The 15255-nt window shown below is 44.6% G+C and overlaps 1 protein-coding gene across 5 annotated transcripts in view; it reads left to right on the top strand.

The window, feature by feature from the left end:
* Positions 1-303: 303 nt before the first annotated feature.
* The window catches only part of MCRIP1 (MAPK regulated corepressor interacting protein 1), a 78683-nt gene continuing 63731 nt past the window's right edge, over positions 304-15255 (top strand). Inside the window, exon 1 of one of the 5 annotated variants that reach the window (XM_069655291.1) lies at positions 304-522. The gene's annotated coding sequence lies outside the window, so the exon portion shown is untranslated. Of the gene's footprint in view, positions 587-15255 lie in introns of all 5 variants that reach the window. The other 4 variants (XM_069655290.1, XM_069655288.1, XM_069655287.1 and 1 more) reach the window with 4 other exon arrangements.

Here is a 15255-nt window from a genome sequence, read left to right as displayed (position 1 = left end):
ACATTTCATTTTGGTATCTAAGCGGTAACGAAGTGCATAACAATGCCACTGTCCTTTCCCGTCATGCACTGGGGAGGCAAAATGGGGCCATCATAATGGCAGGCAACTCGTAACACAAATAACTGAAACTAACCACTCACTCACGCGGAACACGCAGAACATATCTTTATTAGCCCTTCGGCATCGACACTTTTTTAAGAAGGGATGATTCCCATGATGAACCAGCCGGACTCGTCCTGTCACAGCATACAGAGTCATTGCTGTGTTAACTTACGTAGGACGCTGCGTGCGCGCGCTCTCCCATTTTCAGCCTCGGTCACCCACGCCCGTACGCAGTGCGCGCTCCCTTCCTGTGCGCAAGCCGCTGCCCTGGCTCCTTGTCGCAATGCGCGTGCCGCTGGCCCCTTCCAGTGCGCGCGCGTGCGTGCCAGTGTTGTCTGTCAGTCAGCTGGTGTTGCTGTGATGTCAGATCCGGTATGGCCTGGCAGCTGTAAACCGAGAGAAGAACCGGGAGAGACAGAGGTGCGGGGGCGGGGTGTGGACTCGGTGAAACAGCTGTTGAGATACGCGGCCCAATGGAGTGTAGGTTGGCATGGGGGAGGCTGGGGGGAGGGATAGCGTACCGTCGGGGGCAAAGATGGGGTGGGCAGGTAACAGAGGGTACCGATAATGGGTTGTGGAGATTAGACACCGTTAAAGCGGCCTTTCACGGGAAAGCTTCCGTGAGTGGGCACGAGTCCACACGAGTCGACTGATAGGAGATGGTCAGATGCTCCACACATTGGGGGATGGGGAGAAGGATTAGAGGCAAAGTGGATGAATGCAATTGGTGTTACGGGAAGGGAATTGACATGGGCATACGGTATCGATATTGGCTATTTGTTAATCGAGGACACGGTCAATTCAAGTTGAAGCTTTGCACAGAAGATCTGTTTAGATGCTACTGTTTGTTTGATACTCATGATCATACACTGCCTATGTTTGAAAGAGGTGTTCTGCCTAATTGCACTGCACACATGACGCTATATATATATATTTATGTAGCTATGTGCTAAAGGTTTGACGTATTTTTTTTAATTTTTTTTATTTGTTTTAACCGTTTAGGTTTTTACAAAAAAAAGAGAAAACTTCACACATTAAGACATTCAGTCTTTTATCTTCTTCCTGCTTCCTACTTAGGACACCACTGAATCTGTCAAGCAATAGTTGAGTCTCGGCTTAGGCTTCGGCAATTTCTAGGATGCTAGAGTCCCCAATATGTGATGGAATAGCAGACGCCCTTCTTAGGGCTTCAGTAAGAAATTTCGCCGTCATCCTAGACCATCTTGCCGAGTCTCCCGCAATTAGACGGAACCAGCGCGTTTCGTCGTCTAAGATGATTTCATTAGAAGCCAGTGGTGTCAGGTAAGAGTGTCTTTCATTTGCCATAGCCGGACATTTCATGATTAAATGGTATGGTGTTTCGACTTGGTCTGGATCTTTGCATAGTCTGCAATGGTTCTCCTGCGTGGGAGCTCTTTTTGCCAATATTTCTTTTGTGATAAGAAGGTTCAGACGTGCTCTCATGAAAGTCTTTCTGAGCTTCTTGTCTGGAAATTTTACGCAGTATTCTAAGGGTGATTTCAGGCCATTATGGGTCGGCGGAAGATGTTTTAAGGATTTGTATTGGTGAACTCTTTCACAGGTATTGATCCAATCTTGATCTTCCAATTTTCTTTTCACCTTCCCTGGATTGATTAGCAGCATTTCTGGAGGGCAGGCCACTTCAGTCAATTTTTCAGAAATTTTTGCAACCCAATCACGTAGGGGTTTGCTGGTGCCTTTGGCAATTTCAGAGCTCATAAGTTGAAAGATGGGAAGCGAACTAGGGCTCAAAATTTTTGTATATAACTGGACTGCGCTTTGAATTATTACTGCGTTTATCGATTGCAGACCCAAATCCCTACGAATGGCTGGCATAGGGGCTGATTTGGGAAGAGCCAAAACTGACTTCCAAAAGTAGCCTTCCAATTTGATCCAGATTTCTGCCGGGAGTGATAGATTTGCAGCCATACCATAAGTTAGGGCTGGTAGGACCTTTGATTTATAAAAGTGAAGTGCCGGTGCCCAGGAGAATTTCCCAAATTTGGTGTCCACAGCTCTGGTTTGGGCAGTTAGGTTGTGGATTTTTTCCCACAGCGAATGCTGGAGCGATTTATCCTTCAGAGTATTGTCGAGCATGACACCTAAGTATTTGAAGTCTTTTACTGATTCAATCTTGGGCTTATTCAAATACCATGCGTGGGGAGACTTTGTTTTTTGAGTTGTTTTGGTGAACGAGATGATTTTAGTTTTTTTCGTGTTTATCTTAAGGTTGTTCTGTTCCATGTAATTGTAAAGATTGTCGATCTGTCTTTGTAGACCAATAGGAGTGTGGTCTAACAAGATCAGGTCATCTGCGTAGCATAATCTTGATATTGATGATTCACCTAACTTCGGGGGAAACGATCGCACCCGATCTTCGGTGTTCTGGAAGTCTCCGATGAAGGCGACAAAGAGTGCCGGAGCCAGAGGGCAGCCCTGTTTGACACCCCTTTCTGTAAGTATCTTGTCTGAAAGGGTTCCTTGTTGGCAAAGTCGAACACAAAGAGAAGTTTTTGTGTGCAAAGCCTTGATCGGTTCTAGGATGGCTGGTGAACAATTCCACTTATCCAGCTTTGCCCATAGTTTGTTGCGATCCACGGTGTCAAAAGCCTGGGTAAGATCGATCATTGCCATATGTACTCCGGGATCACCACCTTTTGCTCTGGCCTTGATGGTGTTTAGTATTAAGATATTGATCGCGGTACCTGCTCCTTTTTGGAAGCCAGTCTGGAATATATCTTGTGCTGGCGAGTTCTTAACCCACTCTTTAAAGTGGGTTAGTATCAAGGTGGCGAATATTTTACCGATTATGTCCAGTAAGACAATTGGTCTGTAATTAGCCGGTTCTGTTCTGGGACCCTTTTTATAAATCGGTATTAGGACCGCCTCCGTCCACGAGATGGGGATTTGTTTGGTCTTTGCACATTGATCAAACAGCTCACACAGCACGTCGGACCACGCTTCTGGATGGAGCTTCAAGTCATTATTGGTCAAGCCATCCGGGCCTGGTGCCCTAGAGGTTTTTAGGCGGGCGATGGTCTCCCTAATATCCCCCCAGACGGCTACGTTTTTCCAAGGTTCAGTCTGGCATACTGAATGTTGTTGCTGTCCCTTCTTCAATGTGCCGTTTTCTGGGAGTGCATAGAGATTTGAGAAGTAGGTTACCCATTGCTGTTCAGAAACACAGCTAAGAATCTGTGCTGGTCGCTGTTTCTTTACGACCTTTAATAATGACCAGAAGTCTCGACTACTTTTCGAGGCCCAAGTTTTTAACATGGCCTCAGCGTCATTTTGGTAGAGCTTTTGTCGCTCTTCTCTTAGCCATGCTTTGTATGTTATTTTTCCACAGCGATATGCAGACCACGCGTCCTCCGTAGCCTCTTTGGCCGCTAATCTTTTTAATTTTCTTATTGCTTTGCGTTTTGCAACTGAAGTTGCATTGAACGTATGAGTATGCGATGGTTGAATACAAGGCTTCCCTCCAAAGGCCACTTTATGTGGAATCAATAAGGACACATATTCTGGACGTTGTTTACCCGATTCATTCTGCCCGGCTGCTTGGTTTTTAACGAGGGCCTTCCTCATTATTTTTAGGTTTTCTGACGTGATACGGATCCTGTTTTGCTGCTTGTTGGTTTCAATATCGAATTGATAAATAAGATGAACTTTCACTACTCCCCTCCAAGTGAACTGGAGCAGATTGTGGTCGCTTTCTACAGTTCTTATTACTTTAAATTCCTGGAAGAAGGGTGTAATCCCGTCTGATATGAAGATGTAGTCTATATTAGCAATTGCGGTATCTCTTTCCCAGGTAGGGATTTTGGTCACACCCTCCTGCAAGGTTGCAATGTTATAAAGGTGTCTTGATTTCATCAGGGACTGCCATGCCCGTCCTCTTTCATCTACTTTCCTTAATGCGGGGTGGACCAGTTCGTTTCTTGAGTGCGTTCCACATTTCGCATTCAGGTCCCCGCAGATGATGATGTCGGGGCTGCCATAGTGAATTCTCACGTCATCAATGGTATTTGCAACCATGTTACAGAATTCTTTTGTAGATGTTTTTTCCGGGTTCCAGTAGAGATTTATCACAACTAGCTCGGTAGTGGACTTTTCGAGTTCTCCCACAGCTTCGTGATTCCAGTTCGCTAGAATGGCTAACATGCCGTAATCTTCGCTGATTTTTTTTCTTTATTTCAATTCCGGAACCCATTCGGACTGCCGTGAGTAGTCCCGATGATGGTCTCCCCACGGCTGCTCTCTTGGCAGGGGAGATTTCCAAGGTGAATCCCTCCAGGGAAGGTTTATCCGCAAGCCAGGTCTCTTGGAAACAGATTAAATCGAATTTGTTCCAGTTTGTGGTATTAGATTTAGTCAGGTGAAGGTAGCCTCTGGTGTTCCATGACGCCATCTGTAGTGTGGTTTTGTTCAAGCTATTGGACGCATTGAAGTTAGTAACCTAACCTAAAGGTTTGACGTATTAAATATGGTTAGTTGCGTTGGACACTCCCTCTGGTTTTTGAGGGGAATGCAGACTCCTAAGGTATACTACTCCGACATCTCCTGTCATGAACATTGGACCAGCTGTCAGATGTCTCAACTTGCCCCATGTCCACTGGAAGGTGGAAGACGATGGAGGCTAGAAAATAGGTGGCAGATGCTGTAGGAGTGCCTCAATGGTTAGCTCTAAAGCATTCAGTGCTCAAAGGTGAGGTTGAATAGATGCGTTTTCAATGTCCATTGGAACTGGGGATATTGATTTTAAAAGATTCGGGATTGCATGTCCACAATATGTCTTGCGTGTGACATGGGGTTGCTTGGGGGTAGATAAGCACTGGCATCCCGAGGGCTTCTACAGATCGTCGTTGTTTTGTCAGGATGTACCTATCTGATTGTGATTCTTTTATTTGCACTTTCTATGTGACCGTTTTAGATTATTGACAGACAGCTGGCCATGTATTACTTGGTTTACTGTATCAGTTCTAATACTAAACATTGCAGGTGTGCGCCATATTACTCCCTCATTCCATGCAGATCTCGTTATTAACTCGCAACACATGCTCGGTCCTATACATTACCTTTTGATCATCCTCTCGTGGCTGTTCGTTCAGTGTCCTTCTCCATTTCCTACTCTTTCTACCTTAGGATATCATTTTTCTTTTCTCTTGTTCCCTTCTCCTCACTGTTGTTCGCTTACCTTCTCTTTAATTTTTTTCCCCTGCCCGCTAACTGCCATTTTGTCCATGGTTTATTATTCATTCTCTCTTTCTAGTTTGTCTCCACTCTTATTGTTTAAAGGGTTCTACTGCCATTTTGTCCATGGTTTATTATTCATTCTCTCTTTCTAGTTTGTCTTCACTCTTATTGCTTAAAGGGTTCTTACCCGAGACCCTTTTTTCTTCTCTATCATCGTTTGCCCATCGTCTCCCAGTCATCTTCTCTTCATTTTCTCACGCTCTGAATGCCATTTGTCAACGACTTACTCATTTTTGTTTACTCTCTCATCCTAGTTTATTTCACGCAGCTGTTTTTACCATTACTTCCTACCCGAGATCATCGTTTTTTCTTCTCTTGCCTTTCTGTATCTTCATTGCCATTCCCTTCCCTTGTTTTCTCTGCCATTTGTCAACGGCTTGAACGTTTTTTGTTCTCTCATCCTAGCTTCTCTCTGCTCTTATTGCTCCGAGGCCTCTTATTTTTAATCAATTAGACTGAAATTCATGTTCAACCCCCTGTTTATCATTTGACAAACCAAAACGATTTCCAGACATTCTGATGATACTTAAGGACCCTACAGACCAACCATCCTACTCCCATTTCATGGCTGGGTACTGTACTGTGTTTTAAACTTAACAGTATTTGTCTGCAACATGAGCTATCGACGGGGTTGCTGAGTTGTTGTTCTTCTTTAAAACGTGTCAAAAATGATTATTTGAAGGACACATCAAATACTAAGCAAGTAGAGTACATTTAAGCAGTGCCATCCATCAGGGCTTAATATTTGCACTCGCCATTGGCTAGTTTTAATGGACTCTTGGGTAGTAAGAAATGGTGTGCTGGGTAGTAAGAAATGGTGTGCTGTGTGTATTTGTAGAATTTCTTTATTTAATTTTACCTGCATTGCACAAACCCCTTTGGCATCAAGGCGCTGTTACAACCAGTTACTCGCAAATTAAGATAAAGCCGGAACGTAACTATACGAAAGTCGGGTAGCTTAGTTGAACAGCCAAGTTTTCAGTGCGTTTTTGAAGGTCCAGTAGAATTGTTCAGCTCTTAGTTGTGACGGGAGAGAGTTCCATGGGATAGTTGCCACAGAGGGGAAACGGACACCGCCACTTTTTGCCTGTTTGGATTTAGGTTAGACAAATCTGTGGGTGTAAGCCCGTCTAACAGGTCTGGTGGTTAGTGACTTTTATGTCTAGCTACTAGCTGGCAACTTGGAAATGTACCCCCTGCAATAATGTATGTCCTCTCACTGTTGTAATTAAATATCACATTGACTAGATGGCCGCGATATATCCTATTGTGGATCTTCATGGTTGCGAAAGGGTATCATCTTTCTCTGATGATCAGCTCACAACAAATGCCAGTGGTTAGATGGTCTAAGTTTCGGTCTGCCTTTTACTTATTTATAGCTAAAATAAATCACTCTTGGTTCTTTGAGCAACATTTCCAAAAATGCTTACATAAACACACGTTTTTAATAATTAGTTCAGGCATTGGCTCTCCATAGACTGCAACATAACTAACTTTTATTATCAAAAGTCTATAAATGTATGCAACCACAGTATAACGGCAGCAATGTAATGCTATGCACATGTTGGTCACTGAAACAATGCAGGGCCTCATTACGAGTTAAGTGATATTTCGGCAGTAAATCTGCCAAACTCAATTACTGTTACCACCACTTGGTCCTATGGATTTACCACAGGATTGCGAGTGGTGGCAATTCTCCAATGTTGCAGTCCATAGGGATCCATCAGGATTATTGGCAGATTTACCACGATTTTTGGAGGTAAAATGGAGAATTTGCCTCCAGAAACAAGCTGGAGGTGAATCCACCACTTTTCCTCTGAAAATCCTCAGATTTACCGTCTGCTGGCAGTACAGGAAAAGTGGTTGTATGGGAATTACTGCCACTTTTTTCCTGCACCGCCAAACTTGTAATGAAGCCTGTAGTGTTGAATCTTTCCATGGTGCTATTCTAATCCCTACTACCACTTTTCCTCACGTAAACTGGTTATTTGTGGTGGGATTTTTTAGTAGGCTATCTCTATCATTACCTTTTTAGTGCTGATCGTAAAATTACAGTGGCTGCACCATCCTTTGAGCGTAGGTTGTTTGAGGAAAAGAAGCAGCCTTTCCAGTGCTACCAAGTAAATTGCTCAACATGCCGCATTTTCTAGAAGCCAGTTGACTTCCTTGTTTGAGCACAGAAACGACATCTTTGCATTATGAAAGCACACAATGCTATATAAACCTTCATGTTTCTGCATGCTTTGTACCATTTTCGGCTCTGCGCTGCCTGCACCCAGTTCATTCTTTTTGAAGTGTGCCCCTGGACATGTTTCTCTCCCCAAGCCCCAGGTGCAACGTTAAGTCTCTCTGGAAGCTCGGATGCGAATATCGGTGCATGTACCCACTGTCATTTATGCAGAATTTGGCAGACTGGTTTCCCTGGCGACCTGTGTCACCAGCGCTTCGTTAATACAAAGGCTATTTCCACCTGGTTTTATTTTCTTACCCTCGGAAAGAAGCAACACATATTGCATTACAGCTTCCCCAAGAACAGATCAATGCCCCTAAAACATCCTCATCCACAAATGAACTCTGTATCCAGAACCCCGGATGTTCTTCTGCGAGATCCACAAGCCACCAGAGCATGTCTCTTTATGGCTCGAGCCCCAACTCAAGGCACTACAGCTTGGTGGCACGGAAAACCGAAATATAAGAAAGATGTAAAAATAGGCATCCCTGCAAGAAACATAGACCACATGCGTGAACTAACCACTTTCTGTTGCCCTTTCCTTTATTACTTCCACAGGTTACACTTAACACAAAGTGTTGGGTATTTCAGTTGTGAAGAGTCTGTGGAATCTTCGTTGGGCATTTATAGTCTGCCAGGTGAATTTTGTTCTGCTGTCAATTGCGATCGGCAGTAGCGCTTGATCCCCCAAGTGCTTCACGAAAGACAATCAACGGTACAATAGGATGAGCATTGGGAGTATGCAGGGAAAAGGGGGAATTAGATAAGAAAGACAAGGAGGAGCTAGGCCATAGAGGCATTTAAAGACGATACAAAGGAAATTAAACAGTAGTCGAGAGTCAAAGGATAACCATTGAAGAGAGTGTAGAGCAGAATAGATAGTCACAAGCGGACAGCAACCATAGGATACAAACAGAATAATGATGGAGCGAAGGGGAGCAAGATGAGCTGAGAGAAGACCAAAAAGGAGAGAACTGTAGAAGAGCCGGGAGAAGAGATGTTACTTTTAGAAGCGGGAAAGTCAAGGAACCCGGAAGTTATGTGCGGTTTTGTCAATGAAGCCCAGCTGTGTTGGACTCATGCTCAGTCTCACATGACCCCCTAATTCTCTTCAGATCTGTTTGAGCTTCAAAATATTTGTTAGCCGCTCTCCAGAAAAGTGGCATATTGGGGCTATTTACGTTATAAAATAATGTAAATATGCAACATTTATATTGTTCATTCCTATCATTTACGCATAAGACACAGCAGTTTCTTGTGAGGTCTATCCCTCTTTCCTCCTGTAGGTGGCACTGTAGCTTTACATAAAGCATGAGGTAGCCTCCAACGTAGACTCTGCAGCACCACCCCAGTTTACTGACCTGAGCGGGATGCAAAGAAAGAAGCCGGATCTTCATAGAGCTGTGTCATAGAAGTCCTGTAAGTAATTCCATATTCACCCGCGTAGTACTTTTCAAGCCCTTGCTCCTTTTACCTCCCGTGCCAAGGTTAATGGAATCTAGCAGTTTGAAGAAAAATAAAATCTCACCAAATTACTTTTCCCCAGGCCAGTGAAAAAGCCTCGTTTTAACCGTTAGATAGCTCATGGGAGATCTGTACATGGGGTGGAAACATTACATCTCTGTAACAGTAAAAGTAAAAGCGTGTCCCCTCTGGCAGCTGCGGTGAGCCATTGCTGCACCTAGAGCTTCTCTGCCAGGTCAAGTTCCCTATTGAAGGGCAGTGTGTGTTCGTGAAAGGCTTCCTTCGCCGTGCCAGTGGAAGCTGTTGTGCTACCCAGAGTCACTGTCTGCCAGGAATCTTCTTCCGATGAACAGAGTGCCCACTGACTAGGTTTGCCTTTTATTGTGAATTAGAAATGTACTTAAAAACACGCGATTCACCCCCAGGAACCGACATCACAAGAACAAAATGGGCCTAAAACATTCGTTCTGTTACCATACATTGTGCCTTTATATTGAGGTAAACTGGCAAGGAAGGGGCCCTGGATATTCTTCAAATAAACATGTGGCAGATTCTGTGGTTTCCTGGGTCGATGCATGTATCTGCATTAGGTCTAAATTGTGGTTCTTTTTCCTGTCAATCAGCGCAACGCTGGGATTATTTTGCATCTGGGATACATTCTCCTCTAAACCAGCAAAAGGAGGAGGGGGTGATGTTGCATTTAGGTGTGGCAACAGAGTTCACTTTAGGATGCAGTCGTTATTTTGTCACTGTTAATTTTGCAACAGGTGTATCTGCAGCACAAAGAGCCAAACCCCATGCAGTTTACTATTCTAGAAAACAAAACCCGGAACTCAAATAATAAGCTTTCCAAAGCTGTGTGGCACCATCCCAAGTCCATGAGCGCTTAGAATAAAAACGAGTTACGTTGAACTGCAAGTTTACTCTGGTCATACATAAATACAAGCTGCATGACTGTCAAAGGATGATGGAAAGCAGATGATTATTTTACAGGTTCGATGTGTTGAAGTAGGGGAGTTCAGAGATGTCACATTGTCGCTTGTTAGGTGTCCTGGCTTTTAAGCTCACTTCCAACCCTACGCATACAGCGTGTATCTGCCACTTTTACTCCCTAAAAATAGGCAAATTCTCCTAAAAAATAAATGGAGAGTAAAAATGTTGCCAACAGGAAATGGACACATAGGATGCTTTCTTCCTGCGGAGACTTTCCCTTTTTAAATCCACATACTCCATGAATATGTTTGGACCAGTAGTATACGTAGTGCCACAGGGAAAACACTGCTATTATTGATGCTTGATCTGAAGAGGTAAAAAGGTATCTTTTAAAGTGCATGAATAATTTGGTTCAAAGAAACATTACAAATCGTTTGTTTTACTCGCTTATGAAATACTCCTATTGGAATGGGAATTTCTTTTTTGCTCCCTAAAAATCATTTTACTCCCAACTTTAAAAAAAATAGGGAGTAAAATACTCGCCCTTAAAAATCTCATCTGGACACCTGGTTGTCAGCAAACCTAAAGTAAGTGATAAAAGCAGTACAATAGATAGTTTGCTGTAACGAGTACACTTAAGTTAAACCACAATAGCACCTGTCTTGCCAAACAAGATTACTGGAATCCATTCCCGTGCAGAGGCTTTCTTCCTGCAGCAGCTTTGCTCATCTATCCAGGAACCATCATCTCTCGGATGCCCTTTGCGCTCTTCCCCACATTCTGCTGGTGAGTTTTGCCTGGACATCACCAATTTCTCACTGGAATCACATGTGAAAATAGGAGAGGACATTGTAGTGGCTGCTAAACCCAATGATACCTCAGATACTAGTTAATATTCCTTTGCGTGTTTTGAAGATACTTTCATTTCACCCGTTTCCAATCTCAGCAAACCTTCTTAGTCCTTTAAGGGCAATTAAACCTAGGGAGTCTACCATTTATCTCTTTTCCTGCTCGGTTATTTCAAGCATGTGCTGAAGTCCTCTGCTGCTAGTTGGCTCACTGGTTAACTATTAGAGAGGGTGGTCCCAGCTGGCTTTAAGAATAGCTTCATCAGAACCCTCTTAAAAAAAAAAAAAAAACATTTTTGGACCCCTGTCCGATTACATCACCTAATTACTGTTTTACCCTGGCCTAATTTCTAGAGAACGAGGTTGTTCAACAATTATAATCGCGACATTGGAGACCTTTGTGCAAGGATGGTTTGGTGCAAGGTCCTATATTAGCACAGCTGGATCTTAGCAGCTTTTGAAAACCGTGCATTTTGACCTCTTGCTTTCCTCGTTGTTGGTAATTTGGAAGGGAGTGTCGCTCTTACCAGATACACTCCAATGGGGGTTTTATTTACATTTTGTTTTCCCCCTGGGTGGCCAATGATCAGCAGCCACCCTGGGGGACTGTCCTCCAATTGGACGACCAGTGAATTGGGGGCGGGGGGGTCCACAAGGCTCCCTGCTCACCGCTATTCAGTATTTATATCCGGTCTTTATTTAATCGGTTTTGGCTCCTTCAATTTGGGGATTTCACTTGTGGATTACAGGCAACTCTACATCGCCATGGGGCAGGGGCTCCAAAAAGTAATCTGAAGTATTCAGTAACTTTTTGACAGCATTTCAAAATTGGGTGGTGTCGAACAGGCTTCAGCTAAATGCAGCAACATACTATAGTCACTTTTCTGGGGAGCCCTAGAAACCTTCATGTTGGTCCCGGAACGGATCACGAATCCCAACTCCTCTTTTATTATTCCCCCCCCCCTACTCTTTTTGCTTGAAAACTAAAGTTGAAAAATTACGATTGCTGGTGGGATACTAATGTCTTTATCTTCACAAGTGCAGTCATTCACCCCCTGATTCCTCTTCCACCTTCATAAATTGAGAGGGGTTCTACATTATGCCCTAGTAGAAAGAACGTTCTTGTGATCGATACTCTTAGCTGGATTACTGCAGTGGTTTGTTTGCCAAAGCTCCAGTTAAATTTGTAAATTATTTGCAGGTTGCACAAAATGTAGCTGTGCATTCGATTTTTGGTGCCCTTTGACAAGCTCATATCTCTCAATTGAGAATATCTTTTTGTTGATTGCCCCTCAAGGTGATAGTGGTCTTTAAGATTGCTTGCGTAATCTTGAAATTCTCTGTAGGGTCGAGTGTCAAATGTTTGGCTAGCAAGAAGAGAAGGTACCATTCTTTTAGATAATTATGATCCCAAATCTTTGCACTTACGTCTTTCAAATTTTCCATGACTGAAGGGTTTTCGGTTGTTGAGGCCCTGCAACCTGGAATAGTCTCTCGATTGGGACAGTATACTACCATTGCTGCATTCATGAGGGTTTGAAACAATCCTTATTTGTATTTATTTAGTTTATATAGCGCTTTACACCAAAGCGCTGCACATTTTAACCACAGGATACATTTAACATTGACAATATAACAGTAACAGTAGAAGCGATTTACAATTGTGAATCAGACCAACAAAACAGTAAATAGAGCAATTAAAATGAAGAGCAGAGGAGTGTAGTGCAGTAGACGTGAGAGGGGGAGGGAGGTGTGGGGAAGAGAAGGAGGAGGGAAGGAAGGGGTAAGTGTGAGAAAGTGGGGGAGAGGAGAGGGGAGGGAGATGAGGAAGGTGATAAGGCAAGGGAGGAGGGGGGTAGGAAGGGGAAGGGGATTCATGGTGGGGATGGAAAAGGAGAGATATAAGGGATGTGCGGAATGAGGAAAAGGAAGAAATAGAGCGGAGTGAGAGAGGTTAGGAGTTCCAGTGCAGGGGAGCTAGGAGTTGGAAGGATCGGAAACGGGATGTGGCACAGGGGGATGGAGGAACAGTGAGTAGAAAGTGGTCCGCAGAGCAAAAGGAGCGGGAGGGAGTGTAGAAGGAGAGGAGCGAGGTGAGATAAGGGGGAGCAAGACCGCGGAGAGATTTAAAGACTAGGCAGAGAAAATGAAATTTAAGTTGGGCGTGAAAGGGAAGCCAGCCAAGGGAGGAGAGGGAAGCAGAGATGGAGTCACGGGAGGAGAGGAGACAGAGGGTACGGATGGCAGAGTGGTAGATAGATTTAAGGGGGGGCAAGATGAGAAGTAGGAAGTCCAAAGAATAAGGAGGAACAGTAGAAGAGGCGAGAGAAGATAAGGGAGGAGATAACAAGTTTAGTAGCATGGAAAGTGAGAGAGGGGCGGACTTTGCGAATATTAAAGAGGTGAAAGCGGCAGGCACGAGAGGTGAGGGAGATTTGATGAGAGAGGAGTCAAAGTAGATGCCTAAGCTGCAAGCGTGGTCAGAGATGGGAAGATTAGAAGGAGGTAAGTGAATGAGAGGAGGAGGACAGGGAGGGGGAAGAGAGTTGGAAGGGAAGACTGGGTAGACTGTGTCATTTAGGTAGACTGGGTGATGCTTGTACTCGGGCTGATCTGTTTTATTCTTGGTTGGTTGCTCGTCAGCACAAGATGGTCTATTCTATAATGTGTTTGCATCTAATGCATGTTTTAATCAATCACTAGACACATTTGTGTGGGGGACTGTCCCCTTATGAAATGTATTGAGGCCCAAATCTCCTTAAAGCCCACCACCAGTTGTGTGCACTTGACACACATGTAAACCATTTTCAACCATGTGCTGATGACAAACGGCACAGGCACTTTGTTTGAAGGTGGAATGTACCATCCAAGTGCTGCATTTTGTAATATTCCCATGTTTGATAAAAAGAATGGATGCATCCGGGGCGGTCTTTGGAAATAGGTTAGATTGGAAATGCAATGTTTGGACACAGCTGTCTTGCAAATAGAATAGTCATCATCTGTTTTTTTTAAAATCAAGTTGGATCACAGTAGGACATTCGGGATCTCGCTTGTCTATCTATGGGTGTACTTCGAGCAGCCTGAGTGCTAGAATGCAGCTATGGCTATGTGATTCCGGTCTAGCAGCTCACATAGCTGCCCACACTGAAACCCCTGACATACCTCCTTCGGTGCAGGGTGGCTGAGAGGAAGTGGAGGGTCTTGGGCACATCCTCTGATAAACTGGCCTGTAGCCTGCGCCAAAGGCAATACAGACTGTCATCTCCAAGCAGAGGGTACATATCCAAGCCCATGTCTCTAACATCTAACAACACGGCCAAACTCTTTAAATTCTGCAAAGAGTTAGCCAATCCTACTGCAATCTCAACCTCTCCTGTTCCCTCCCAGGCCCTCTGTATGGCTCTGGATCTCATTTCACCACTAAAACTCTGGACATCCTGTCCTCTAATTCCTCTTCCTCTCCCCCTACCTCTCTGACCCCTTTTTGCTGCACCTCCCTTACCTCTTCCTTTTTCCTCAACACCTGACGATGTCTCTAGACAAGTCCGATCTATGAAAGTGTTGTCCAAACAGGTGCCAACAAAGCCCACTTCCAGCTGCACCTCCTCAGAGGTATTCTAACTTTTCTCACCTTCCACCAGAAGCTCACTGTCTCCAGAGCCCAGGTTCTCTGCAGGATGGACTATTGCAACAGCCTCTTTCTCAATCTGCCTACCTCTACCCTTTGCCCCCTGCAACTAATCCAGAACAGGACTGCAAGACTTATCCCTGGTCTCAAGCCCAGCGACCGTATCTCTCCTCTGCATTGTCCAGAAGGCTTTCTGGGGCGTGTGCCAGCACCAAATCCGACTCGCTCTTCCAAAATACCTTCCTTTGATCAGCTACCTCAAAATCTGAGGGTCAGACGCTTCTCCAGGCAGAGAGTGGTGGGTAGATCCCTCTCCTCTGCAGGTGCCGCCATCTGGAACACCCTTCCTGCCCTTCTTAGACTTGAGCCAGACCACCTGAAGTTCCGGAAGCAGTTCAAGACCCTCCTTTTTTCCTATGCCTTCTCTTTCTCGCTCCCTTTCTAACCTACTTGTCTGCTGCGCCACCTGGTTTGCTTGGTTCCCTCAGTCTCTCACTGGGTATCGGGCTCCCCCATGACTGGTCTTTCTTGCACTGCCTACTGCCCTACCGCGCTCTTGGGGTGCCATAACTGCAACCTGAACAGCCCCCCCCTGTCGCCTTGCACTTACCCAGAGCCATGCTGCCCTCATTGCACTTCCCTCTCTCCTTCCCCCCTTTCACTTCTACTGTTGCACTTGCATGATCCAAATGACGCAATTCCTGGGACGATTGCTTGTCTTGTCCTCCCTATGTCTTCCCTCCCTTGTCTTGTGGCATCTAGAAACACTCGTGTAC

This window comes from Ambystoma mexicanum, chromosome 3q (assembly GCF_040938575.1).
Source record: "Ambystoma mexicanum isolate Mex_15411 chromosome 3q, UKY_AmexF1_1, whole genome shotgun sequence".
NCBI classification, from domain to species: Eukaryota; Metazoa; Chordata; class Amphibia; order Caudata; family Ambystomatidae; genus Ambystoma; species Ambystoma mexicanum.
This window is presented reverse-complemented; position numbering and strand designations above follow the sequence as displayed.